This window comes from Vulpes vulpes, chromosome 4 (assembly GCF_048418805.1).
Source record: "Vulpes vulpes isolate BD-2025 chromosome 4, VulVul3, whole genome shotgun sequence".
NCBI classification, from domain to species: domain Eukaryota; kingdom Metazoa; phylum Chordata; class Mammalia; order Carnivora; family Canidae; genus Vulpes; species Vulpes vulpes.
Window position 1 is genome coordinate 47,541,330 of NC_132783.1, and position 13,250 is coordinate 47,554,579.

Below are 13,250 nucleotides of genomic sequence, written 5' to 3' on the forward strand. Positions count from 1 at the left end.
TTTATTTATGATAGTCATACACACACACAGAGAGAGAGAGAGAGAGAGAGAGAGAGAGGCAGAGGGAGAAGCAGGCTCCATGCACCGGGAGCCCGACGTGGGATTCGATCCTGGGTCTCCAGGATCGCGCCCTGGGCCAAAGGCAGGCACTAAACCGCTGCGCCACCCAGGGATCCCTTAAATGCATTTTAATAAGTGAAAGAAGCCAATCTGAAAGGCTGTCTACTGTATGATTCTGACTATATGACATTCTGCAAAAGGCAAAACTATGGAATGGTTAAAAAATCGGTGGTTGCCAAGAGGTAGGGGAGGAGAGCAATGAATAGATAGAGCACAGGGAATTTTTAGGTTAGTGAAACTACTCTGCATGAGGCTATAAAGGTGGATATGTCCTTTCATTTGTCCAAATCCGTAGAATGTACAATATTGAGAGTGAACCTGAATGTAAACTATGGATTTGGGGGTGATAATAATGTGTCAGTGGAGGCTCATCAGTTGTAAAAAAAAAAATGTACCACTCTGGTGGAGGATGTTAACAATAAAGGAGGCTCTCCTTGTGTGGAAGCAGAATGTATAGGGGAAATCTGTATCTTCCTCTCACTTTTGTTGGGAACCTAAAAGTGCTCTAAAAATAGTTGATTAAATACCATGCAGAAAAAAAGTGTCCTGGTGATGGAGACAGTGAGTAGGAGCCAACAGTCACGGAATTTACCTGGCTATTTTCCCTCATTTGGCCAGTATTTCTGAGTTAACTATAAATGTAACCGGCAATGAAAGCACTCCCTAGTTGTTCTTTACCAGCTTCCTGCAGCCTCCCCCAATCTGTTGTATTGTACTGAGGGCCAGATACAGGAAAAGCCCTGCACAGCTAAGCTTCTGCTTATCGCTCATTTTCTTCATGCCCATAGCATCCTTCCAACTCCTACACTCCAACAGTCACCCTGTCTCGTGGAGACCTGAAAATTCTCATAGCCACGTTTCTCAAAAAAATTTTTCCTGGTACTATTGCCAAAACCAAACGAAAATAATCAGTATAATCAAGAGTTTCACTTTATTTCCTCTGTGCACACTCTTTTGTGTGCAGCCGTGCACGTGTGCGCGTGCACACACACACACACACACACACACACACTTTTGCTTGGCCTAGCAACACAATGGGAATGTAAACACGTTGTTAATGCAGTCGCTCTCAGTTGGCTTCCCAGATGGCTTAAGTTCAATAGATTTTTCCCCCTGATTTCCTCGGCTTCTCCTAGCAAGTGCTAAACAGCCATTATGCCTTTTCCTGCACATTGAGATTCATCTGCAGCTACTAAACTGCCTCCAAAGTGCTTCAATTTTGCATGAGTGCTAAGCTGGGGACTGGGAGACATTACCCAGTACTGAAGGCCCAGATCATTAGAAAGAGCATGTAAATCCTCTGAACCAGAAATAAAAAGTGCAGAGATTTCCTTTGTAAAGTCCCAACTGCAGCTTTATGTAAAACATGAACCTTTAGTGAGGCTTTATGTGGTCCCTTTTTCCTTCTAAATTTTATTTTTGTTTTTTGTTTTTTTTTTGGGGGGGGTTGTTTTGTTTTTTGTACTTTGGCATATGTTTTCTTTTTTTAAAAGCAAAAAGAATTGTCTCATAGTCAGGAACGTGTGAAATAATAGCCATAAGCTATCATTATGTCTCTTCTTAGGACACCAAATCCCTCTTCGCTTTTAATAGGAAAGGTACTTCAAAGTATTGCTAAAAGATCACCCACATAATAGATAATAAAAACAAATTTGAAACCTGCTGAGTAGCAAGAAGCTTTGAGAAGGGATGGGTTGACACTTATATGTGCAGGGGAAATAAATCTATATTATTTAAGTAAGTATAGATTAGGATGTCTACAGATGTTGGATTATGGAGTGAGGACGGGGTGGTATCTAAAGGGGATTGTGAAAATTATTAATGAGAAAGAAGCAATTGTATTCTTCTCATTTTTCAATAGATGCTTCCCTGTACATTGTTACCAAAAAGTCTTGTTTGTATTTTTCAAGGTGGATATATTTTTATCTGTACTTGATCTGTATTTCCATCTCTGCTGTCCTCCCAGTCTGCCTGCCAGACCATCTTGCCGTAAATTGAAAGCGTGCCTGTGGTCAGCTGGCGCAGCTCCTTCAAGGGGGCGGCGCGGTAGGGCTGGCATTCTGAGCATCCTGTGGTTCTGCACGCTGTGGGGCTGGGCCCGCGCCCCAAGCCCGCGGAGATATGACAAAAAGCACTCATGATGAAAAGGTTGACTCCCTATCCTCATTTGGTATTTCCTTTGCAGTGGAATTTTTTGAACAGTTAGGATAACATTTCTTTTTTGGTCTGTAGTGTGTCCATTTAATAAGAATAAACCAGGCTCCTTTTACATGATTGCTCTATAGTTATTTCTCTTCTCCCATATATTTATGTGATAGGTCAGGCTATCTTCTTTTTAGGATTCTGAGAGTAAAAATGTACACTTATGATCAGATACAGCAGTTCATTATTTATCTCTAAACACGTTATCAAGGACTTTTATTAACCACTGATTTATTCAACACTGAATATGCAAGTGGGATCTGACAGAAATGTGACTAAATGGGCTTATAATGGAGTATGAAGCAAATGCATTCCAACCTGTAGGTAAAAAGAAAACACTAAATGAATGATATGCATATAAACATGCACAGTGAATTTAGGTGCATAATGTATACTCTATATAAGATCTGCATTTTCTCCTGAAACCCAGTTTTGTTTGTCAGCATGTTGTATGTATCTTCATACTGGGTTGTACTACCCGTTAGTTTCCTTTTATAAAAACATGGCTAATCATGAAGATGTCATCATCTTTATTAGTGTTAGTATCATCACAAAATATTATTTACTGTGATTCCACACCTCCTGATGCTACACTGTACATATTAAATAGCTAGCTTTCCTATTCTCCCATGGAGATTGTTTACCCAGTAGGGTATGGACCCTTTGAAGGAAACACAGTTGTAAAAGAAGAAAAGGAGAAGGAAACTCCGCCTGGAGATAAGAGAAGATACATGACTGAAGCTCTTTGTTCGGCTGGCAGTATTATATAGTTACATAAATATCTCTTTCGGTGAATTGGAGCTCGTGGTAGGAAACAATCATTTTTCCTTATTTCTCTTTCTTTGTGATGCTACTACAGAATGGACCTGAATATATTACAAGTCACACATAATACTCAGAATCAGGTTCCACTCCTCTGTTATTCAAGTTTAAGTTTTTCTAGCTCTTATGAAAACACCAAAATAAAGATTGCTTGTAAAGAAATGATGCTGGTAATTAAACATTATAGCATTTCACATCAATTTGTTTCTTCAACATTTATGTCGGAAGTGATATTTTGAAAAAGACTACAAGCATACCATTTGTAAATAATATTTTTGTTATATAATAAGCAAATAGCTCTGTTTTATAGCATTTTGAGCATAATATTAAAATCACACATTCAGATATTTTAAAACTCTCAGAATTAATGGAAATTTTCTGTGTAGTTAACAAAATGTTGCCAAATAAAAAATGTTTTTAATAATTTGAAGCCAAGCACTGAATCACAGTAAAAAAACAAAACAAAAACAAAAATAAAAATTCTCAAAACATCGTGGGATTAAACAGTATTCTTGTCCTCTATTTATCTAATAGTCATTTAGAAAAACCCACTGTGTGCCAGGCATATTATTAATAGTCTATATCATTTAAGTCTGCATTATCCCAAGCCACAGTAACAGGCCCCACCAAATATAGAATAGCCCAAAATGGTACACCTGTTTACATGCCAGTTCCAGGAAGGTGTCCTTGGGGGTAGGGCAGCTCCGTTTCCGTCGATCAGATATGGACCCCCCGACTCCTTTCATCTAGTGGTCTGTCGTCCTTTCTGGCCTCTATCCTCTTCTGCATCCAGCCAGCAGAGAGGGAAAGACAGCAAGGAGGAGACCTACAAGCTTCTTCACCATCTTGGCCAAGAAGAGGTACAAGGACCTTCCAATACCATTGTATTGACCAGAATTGCTTTTCTGGCCACTTCTAAGACAAAGGAAGCTAGAAAATGTGGTTGGATTGCCTTCCCAGGAAGATGTAAGGAGCTGGCAGTCCTTGCCACTAAGTCTGTCTCTAAAAGTACTTTCTCTCCAAGATTTATTTTAACCTCATAACAGTGATGTACACTGGGAAAGGACTATTTTTACTGATTTAAAGTTTAAGAAAATGAGAAATTTCATGCCCCACCCAAAGTTACTCATCACAATAGCCAAGCCAGGACCCAAAATCAAGTTTTCTTCCTTTTGGTTTAGTAATCTAATTTATCTACATTTAGCTCCCTCTGTCAGTGAAGACTTTCATACCACAGAAAGAATTATTTAAATTCCATTTGCCTTGATAATTCTTAATATTTCAGTGACAGTGTGATTTCCTAAAAATGCAATATCTTGTTCTTTTGTATTGGAGTAGCTTTCTCAGTTATGATGTATAATATTCTTATTCAGTTCCCTTGTCCTTTCTGGGCAGAGGGGAGTGCTACAAGTCCTGGCATTCTCCTGGTTCAGCAGGACCAGGTGATTCCTTCTAGCCAATGAGCTATGAGTGAACGTTACATTGCCCCCCCCCCCCCCCGCCCCGGCCCCCAGCCAAAGCTTTTAAGAGCAGGTGTGTGTTCTCTGTGCTCTTTTCTCCTGGCTAGTAGCCATGGTTGAGGGGATATAGATCCAACATAGATGCCGGCTGAATCACTAAGAAATTTCCTGAAGGACAGCTGTCCTGGAGACTGTTGTGATGGAAGAATTGACTATTTTATAAAGCCTCTGAAATGAGGGGAGTCATTTAGTAAAAGTATAGTATAAACTATTCTAGCTTTTGAAATCTTGTTAGTTAGCTCATAGTAAGGGTTTACTCTGCAAAGAGCTTTACATGTATCATTTAATCCTTGAGAGAACCCAATGAATTAGGAATTTTAAATTCCGGGATCCCTGGGTGGCGCAGCGGTTTGGCGCCTGCCTTTGGCCCAGGGCGCGATCCTGGAGACCCGGGATCGAATCCCACATCGGGCTCCCGGTGCATGGAGCCTGCTTTTCCCTCTGCCTGTGTCTCTGCCTCTCTCTCTCTCTCTGTGACTATCATAAATAAATAAAGATTTAAAAAAATGTTTAGGAATTTTAAATTCCCATTTTCTTGTTGAGGAAAATGGCATTTAGTCAGGTAAAGGAACTTTCCCAAGGTCATACATCTAGTCACTGGGAGAACCAGAATTTGAACCAGATCTTTCCCTAAAGATTATACTCTCCATTAAGTTAATAGCCAAGAATCTATTAAAAATGGGGTTATTATAGTCAAATCTGGATCAATATTGTCCTCTGAAATTATACCTATAGCCTTAGACTTATCAAAAATTAAATATTTGTAACGTAGAATCAACAAAAAAGAGACATACTCTGTATAAAAGAAGGTTGTCATCTAGACCTGACTTTCCCAACTCTGCTGAAAAGTTCCAAAACTAGCCATGTCTTTCTCATTTGGGTGTGTGCCTAATATAATTTCCAAACACAGTGCTCCTCCCCTCTCCTGAATCTCTATTAGTACCTCCATTGGTAATTTTGTGAATAGAATATTGTTGTGGTCTCACAAACCAACAATATAGAAAAGTTCTTATCTTTATTTTATAACTTGGGAAACCAAGGTTTGGTGAATTTGGGACTTTCCAAAAGTCAGTAAATATAGGACAACAATTTATTTTCTTATCTAAGTAAATTGCTAGGTTGTTGTGTATTTGGTGGATATTTGTCTAATCACCCAGTTGTAACAATTATCCTGGATGAGTTGATTTTTTTTTAAATGAGCCTTTATAGTTTGGTTTAAAATTTTCCTTGAGAGAGTGAAATAGATTGCTTTTAAAACAAACAAGTAGCTGTCCCCAGTATACTGCATATGAACTGTTAATAAGTGGCAGTCTCTTCAGAGATGATTGCTCTTAATATTTGTTTCTAAAACATATGAGATAAGTACAAAATGAAAGCCCAACAGCATGAGTAGTTATACTCTTAGATATATGTTCTGGTTTCCACCATCACACAGTGTTTTCAGAGATTCACCAAGAATATTGCTCTCAAGCTCTTAAGATTCATGACTAGATGTAAGATCACAGATCTGAGAACAGTTTTTGTAATAATTAAAATTAAAACTATTAAAATTCCATTAGAAGTAAATCAGATTAGTCTTGTTTACTAGTTGAGACATATTAGTTTTCCTAAAGCATAGGTCATTGAAAAAATGTAATTTTACCAATTTACCATTCTTCCAGGTTTCCCACTCCACAGAACAAACTTTTCCAGCTGCCATTCAAGGCTCTCCGTGAGTCTCTCTTGTATCTAATTCCATGGTCGTATTTCTTTACTCCATTCATGTAGACTATTCTCCCCTGTAGTGCTCCATGCTTTTTCATCTCTGCCCTTTGGCTTTGTGCTATTCTATCCTCCTGAAGTGTCTTTGATTCCTCTCTAAGTCTTTAAACCCAAACCATGCTTCAGCATCAAACTAAAAAATTCCATTTCCCCAGGTTTACCATGATCTCTCCATCTGAAGCTGTTTCACGATAGCTTTCTTCAGGGGGTTTTCAGAATTTTCCAACAGTAGATACTTGTATTCAGTTAGCCAACAGATGGAAGATGCTAAACAAAACCATATTGAAAGACTTGATGAGATGGGGCTCTGTCTTTATGTTGACTGTAGTGTTATATGGTTCAATAAATTTGGGGGAAATCATGGCAGTCCAAATTAAACATACTTTTTAATGACAGAACTTCTGACCAGTGTCTTCAATATGCTGATTAGCATTCTGTGTTTCTAAGAGGAAGATATATTAAACAGAAATCACCAATTATTTGACCAAAGAACACCTTTTTAAAAAATATTTTTATTTATTCACTTGACAGAGAGAGAGCATGAAGTGTGAGCAGGGTGGGAGGAGCAGAGGGTGAGGAAGAGCAGGGAGCCTATGATCCCAGGACCACAGGATCAGGACTTGAGTGGAAAGCGGACGCTTAAATGACTTAACCATCCAGGAGCCCCAAGAACACTTTGTTGAGACACAGTTTAAGGAATATCAGTATAAGGAAAGGAACGAGATCATTGGGTTCAGTTAAATAATGGATCTCAATCCTGATTTTGCCCATCATTGGCTACAGGAAAATTGTTTAAATCATGACCTCCACTCTTTACCTACAGTACAGGTATAATAATACCCAATTCCAAAGATTTTTATGCAAATGACCTGAGACATGTGGTGGATACTCAATAAATTCTAGTTACTTGTACCCCTGAGTTACAATTCAATTTACTTATATCTGGAATTTTTAACACTAGTTAATATTATAGCTATATAGGTATAAACCATTCATTCAGTTAACATACATTAACTGGACATTTAAATATGTGTGCCAGTCACTGTCCTGACACAGGCACAATGCATGTGACAGAGTCACTTTACTCAGTACGCTTCTATTTGTTTTCAGTATTAGACAGTAAACTTCTAAAGAAAGGATCCTCTGGGGCAGCCCAGGTGGCTCAGCGGTTTAGCGCCACCTTCAGCCCAGGGTGTGATCCAGGAGTCCCGGGATCCAGTCCCACGTCAGGCTCCTTGCATGGAGCCTGGTTCTCCCTCTGCCTATGTCTCTGCCTCTCTCTCTCTCTGTGCCTGTCATGAATAAATAAATAAAATCTTAAAAAAAGAAAGAAGAAAGAAAGAAAGAAAGAAAGAAAGAAAGAAAGAAAGAAAGAAAGAAAAGAAAGAAAGAAGAAAGAAAGAAAGAAAGAAGAAAGAAAGAAAGAAAGAAAGAAAGAAAGAAAGAAAGAAAGAAAGAAAGAAAGAAAGGATCCTCTGGCTGCCTTGGAAATGGCAGCACATAAAATAAGTGCTCAAGAACTGTCTCCACAATGCATCGTGAAGGACAGAGGCTTTATGTGCCTTCTTTACCACTGTGCCCCCGGCACACAGAACGGTGCATGGCACATGGCAGAGTCTCTGTAAATACCTATTAAATGAGTGACTAGTAATAATAAGGGTAAATAATAAGGTCTGTAATTCACCAGTTCATGGTTAGATCGATCTTCAGGAATACAGTATTCTCCGCAACCCTTATGGACAGGATCTTTTTTAAAATGTTGTTAAAATTATTTCTACTGAAGTTATCAATGTATTACATGAAATAAAAACAGGAAGTAATGTGTGTAGTTATGATTTAGATAACTGTTAATAATTATACTTTAAAGAAAGATGTTGGAATGTATATTCAAATATTTATGTAATGAGCTTGATGTTTTTTTGTTTTTTGAAAAATATTTAGATGAGTAATGTATTTGCTATGTCAATGGGATATGCTTTGTGCCCTTCCAAAATAAATTTCCATCATATTTTACAAGATCACTTTTTTATATTCCAGGGAACATTGACACACACAGCAGAAGTTAAATACAGAGAGAGTTTAGCTCCCATTTTGGTCTCACAAAGACTTCTTGGAACAGACATTCAACAGGTTTTTTAATCACTAAACTTAAGAATGGGAAATAATGATGGGGCACAACTGGTAGAATTAATCTGTTTTTTAAGACTTTATTTATTTATTCATGAGAGACACAGAGAGAGAGAGAGAGGCAGAGACACAGGCAGAGGGAGAAGCAGGCTCCATGCAGGGAGCCCGGTATGGGACTCAGTCCCAGGGCCCCAGGATCACACCCTGGGCCAAAGGCAAGCGCTAAACCACTGAGCCACCCAAGGATCCCCCTGTAGAATTAATCTATTGACTCATTACCACTCTGTATGTAAGAAAGAGCATTTTGCAGACTCTCCATTCCAATTGTCATTAATATTTGCAGCTCTAAGTTTGGTGGTGGTTGGAAAGTCAAATCAAAAGTAGGAGGACTGGTTCTCCTGTAATAGCTTCTAAAACCTGACACTTCTGCAAAGGATAGGAAAACAGTATTAGTGTTGTCAGAGTATCAATTATAACTATTGTAATATCATCTTGCAATTAACATTTCAAGTTTTAAGGAGGAAAAACTGCCTTTATCTGTGGTTGTCATATAGCTTTCTAAAAAGCACTAGGAGTATTCCCACTCCAGATACACAATCCAACAAATATTTTCTTCTCAGTTCTAGACAAAACAAAAACATAATAAAACACAGATCCTCACTGGGCACAGAATGCCAAACAGAACCCAAGTCACTAGAAATTATCATGTAAAAAAGGAAGTCAAGTCAATGGCCTAGGTATGAAATACTTCCAGGCAACAACTGGAATGGACTGAATGAACCATTCAGTCCCAGCCATGTTATTATTTGACTTTTAGGTAAATTCATCTTGACTACAAAGATAATAAATGTAACTTTAACAAAATTATACTTATAATATAATTTAATATACCAGTAAGTTGCAATTTTCAATTAAAAAAAGTAATTTTAGATGGCCTGTTTATATATTAAATATTATATTAAAAATCTAAGAAAAACATTTCAGAGAAAACTTGATGAATTATGTGTTTGCATGTCTTCTTTTCCTGATATAGCTTAAAGATTGTCAGATGACTTCACGTAACATAAAACCATATCTTGATTATACAGTTCTGCCTTTCAGGTTACTATATTGATTATTTTGTGAGCAGCTGAAGTAATTGTCAGGGGTTTTTTTGGGGGTATGACATCCTTTTAAATTATGCTGATATTTTGTGTAATTTAATTTATATTAAGACATCTAGAACTGATATGTACAATATTTGAGATCATATTAGTGAAAACTAATAAGATTAAGCTATGGAATAAAGCATGAAAAAGAGACCACGCTAATTCAATAAAGTGTTACAATATATCCCAGATCATCCTTACCTGAAGCTCCATACACTTCCCACCAAACTCTGTCTTGTGAATGCACTATAATGAGATTTGGTAGTGACCTCTGCAGCTCTTTTCCCAAGGGAGAGTGTTGGGAGAGTGTTAGAGAGAACCAAATTGGTAGGTCTACACAACATGATGTCTCAAACCTTCCCATTGTCATATGAAAGATAAAGTAATAAAGAAGAATGAGAAATACAACTCAGGCATACATAACACCCATGTCTAATTTGAAGTCACGATGCTTTTTGGTGAAACATACATGGGGTATCAGAAGGTGAGAATTTGATGACCACATTTCAAAAAATCTTTCGAGATGATGCATGATTTTGGAATATCACTTAATAAATGAGATAAATGAAGAACACAATGTTGGAAATGAGATTTTGTCCATCTTTACGTTTCTGGAACTTGACATAATTTTTGACATTAGTGAACTCTTAATGTTTGTTGGCAGTACTATAGATTATTTTTCTGGGGAGATATAGATATTATTTTAAATAATTACTCAATAGTGTTCATCATGTATTTGTGATCATTTTATCATAATCTCTAGAAAAAACTGTGGTGCCTGAACACTATTATAAAATTAAAATTTTGCTAAAGATAAGGAAAACATTTTACCAGATTTTATTGCCATACGCATGTAAAGTCTTAACAAAGATCCAATCAGAGGGTTGCATTTGCATCTGGATTTCTAAAATCATTTGAAAGTCCCTATTAGCAAATGCATATTCATATTCATTATAAGACTTCTTGATATAGCATGCTAATTACTTGCCTGCACTCTGGCTCCCAAACCACAATGAATCCTATTATAAAAGCAGATCACTGCAAACTTCAAACAGCATGCATCCTTGAGATGCTGCTATTAAAGGAAGAATGATGATGGAAAATCTTTGATCTTATCAGACGTGATGGAAAATACACATTTGTATTTGAGCAAATCTGTAGAACGAAGCGTTTCTCCCCACCCTTGAGTAACCTGAAACCAATTTCAAGTTCCCAAATGTTCTTCAAAGCAGCCCAGCCCTCCTTGGAAGTAATGCTGATGGCATTACAAATTTCAAGGCAGCTTGCTTTTTCCATCTCAGGACTTCAAGCAGATTTAAAATTTTACTTTCAAAGAGAAATAATATTACCTACTTTTAGCCAAACCACTAGCCTCTGGTTTGATGAGCAGAATGTCATAGGTAATGAACTTACCTGCAGTAATGAAAAGATGGTACATAACAAAGTTCCTCATAGCTTGAATAATGCAGCTGATTGTAGGGCATTCTGAGCTGTAAGTGTTTAGAGACTTGCTGCTTTAGTTCTTTCCTGTTCTAGTGTTGTTGACCAGAAGTTGGAATGTAAACTTTAGGCATGTGGCAGGACAACTGTACACAACTAATTCATTCCTCTCCTCCTGAATGGGCCATCTATGAAGCTGAAGACAAAAATCAGTGTGTGTTTGACTCCTGCACCCCCAGAGAGCCTGAGCCACACAATTCAGAACATTCATACTATGAATAATCCCTGTAGCAGGAGGGTCGGTCTGTGGCTTCTTCAAAAGCCTCAGATTTGTGGTCAGTAGAAACATCCGTGAGCCTATTTGGCCTGAAGGATCCAGTGGCCCTAGTGTAGTTACCCTAGCATTTAATTACGTTTCCTGTAATTGCTTTAAGTAAAAAGTTGGGGGAGGAGAGGATGAGGAATAAAACCTGAAGTTATCATCTTGGGACACAAAAATATTTGTGTGTGGTTTTAATATCCTGAGCCCGTTTGTTGCTGCCCTGCATTTTGGAAAAAGCCATTATACTTTGGAGGAAATACACACTGCAGGTTTATCAGCCCTTTGGTGACTGTAAATTTACTGTAACAACTTTTAAAGGAAGGGTTTTGTTTCTAGTTACTAAATTTCTGCATGAAGACAGAAGTTATAAACAAGTAAAACAGACAAAAGTATTAAATGCCAGAAGGTGGAATAAAAAAAAAAAAAAAAAAGGTGGGAAGCGAGGGGGAAAGCTGTGCTCCATCTTTCCATGAACTTCTAGATATCAGAAAATGGGAATAGTCACAGTATGATGGGAAAATGAGAGGACTTGAGTAGGGATTAGAAAAGTAGAAAGTAAGTAATGGTTTTTTGTTAATAAGTTGGGATTTCTGCTATGGGGATTGTTTTGTTATTTGGACACTGATTAAAATATTAATCTTTTCATAGAGGGGTGAGGGATTTAGCTCTGCCAGTTACTTGAAAATTCTTTTTAAATGGTCACTGTATAAGCATAGATGGCTTGCTAATTTTCAAAACTTTAAAATCACTTTAAATACATTTAATAAACTTTTGGCCATAGAGTGCCCCATTAGCATCTTGCCCTGCCTTGGGCTTATAAAATTTACTTCCCTGGGCTTCTTTTCAGATCAGGGAGCTTTGAGAGGAATCTAAGGGCTTAGGTGTTTCTGTGTCTCAAGTCCTTTTCAGTTCATGATAGAAAATATTGCTTATTTCCCCAGTGGGAAAGTGTCTACCTCTATTGAGTATTTATTAATTTCCCTGAGGACTTTTACCCATTTGAGCATGTTCTCAGTTTCATTTTTTTTAGATTTTATTTTTTATTTATTCATGAGAGACACATAGAGAGAGAGGCAGAGACATAGCCAGAGAGAGAAGCAGGCTCCATGCAGGATGTGGGACTCGATCCCGGGATTCCAGGATCATGCCTTGGGCCGAAGGCAGATGCTCAACCAGTGAGCCAGCCAGGTGTTCCATGTTCTCAGTTTTAGAGTAAGTTCTGGAATACTCTTTTTTAGAGTCTTTAGATGATACCTTCATGTCATCTATACCAAGAAGTCATGGTCAAACAGTTTAAGAGATCATACCTTCTAGGAACTAAGTTCTATATCATATATATGGTTATATATATAATATATATCATTAATGATTATTAATATTATTATAATATCATAATTATAATATATATAATTATATATATAATTCTCGTCTGATTATGTCATTTACTCGCTTTAAACACTTTAATGATAGCCATGACTTTCAGGAAGAAATCCCAAATTCTAAACATGGTATGCAACAGATTCTCAAACTATAGCATGCATCTAAACTGAGTGTTTTAAACCACAAATCACTGGGCCCAACCCTCAAAATTTCTTACTCAATTTGAGTCTGAAGTGGGAGCAAAGAATTTTCATTTCCAGCAAGTTCCTATTCAATGCTGATGAAACTGCTCCAGGGCCACACTTTGAAAACCACTGGTCTACAAGACTGTGTATTGACTGATCTTTTTCGTCTCCAGCTTCATCTCATGCCACTATCTCTGTGTTTGGTGCTCAACTGTCTTCTGGG

The 13,250-nt window shown here is 37.5% G+C and overlaps 1 protein-coding gene and 1 long non-coding RNA gene across 4 annotated transcripts in view; one reads left to right on the plus strand and one right to left on the minus strand.

Moving 5' to 3' along the window:
- Positions 1-13,250, plus strand: part of UNC5C (unc-5 netrin receptor C) — a 353,473-nt gene that overhangs the window by 215,188 nt on the left and 125,035 nt on the right. The gene's annotated exons all lie outside the window — the stretch shown is intronic.
- Positions 2,523-11,274, minus strand: LOC140598590 (uncharacterized). Its single transcript, XR_012001045.1, has 2 exons — positions 11,114-11,274; positions 2,523-6,692 (listed from the first exon to the last, which is right to left on the minus strand). It is a non-coding gene; the product is annotated as an uncharacterized lncRNA (long non-coding RNA).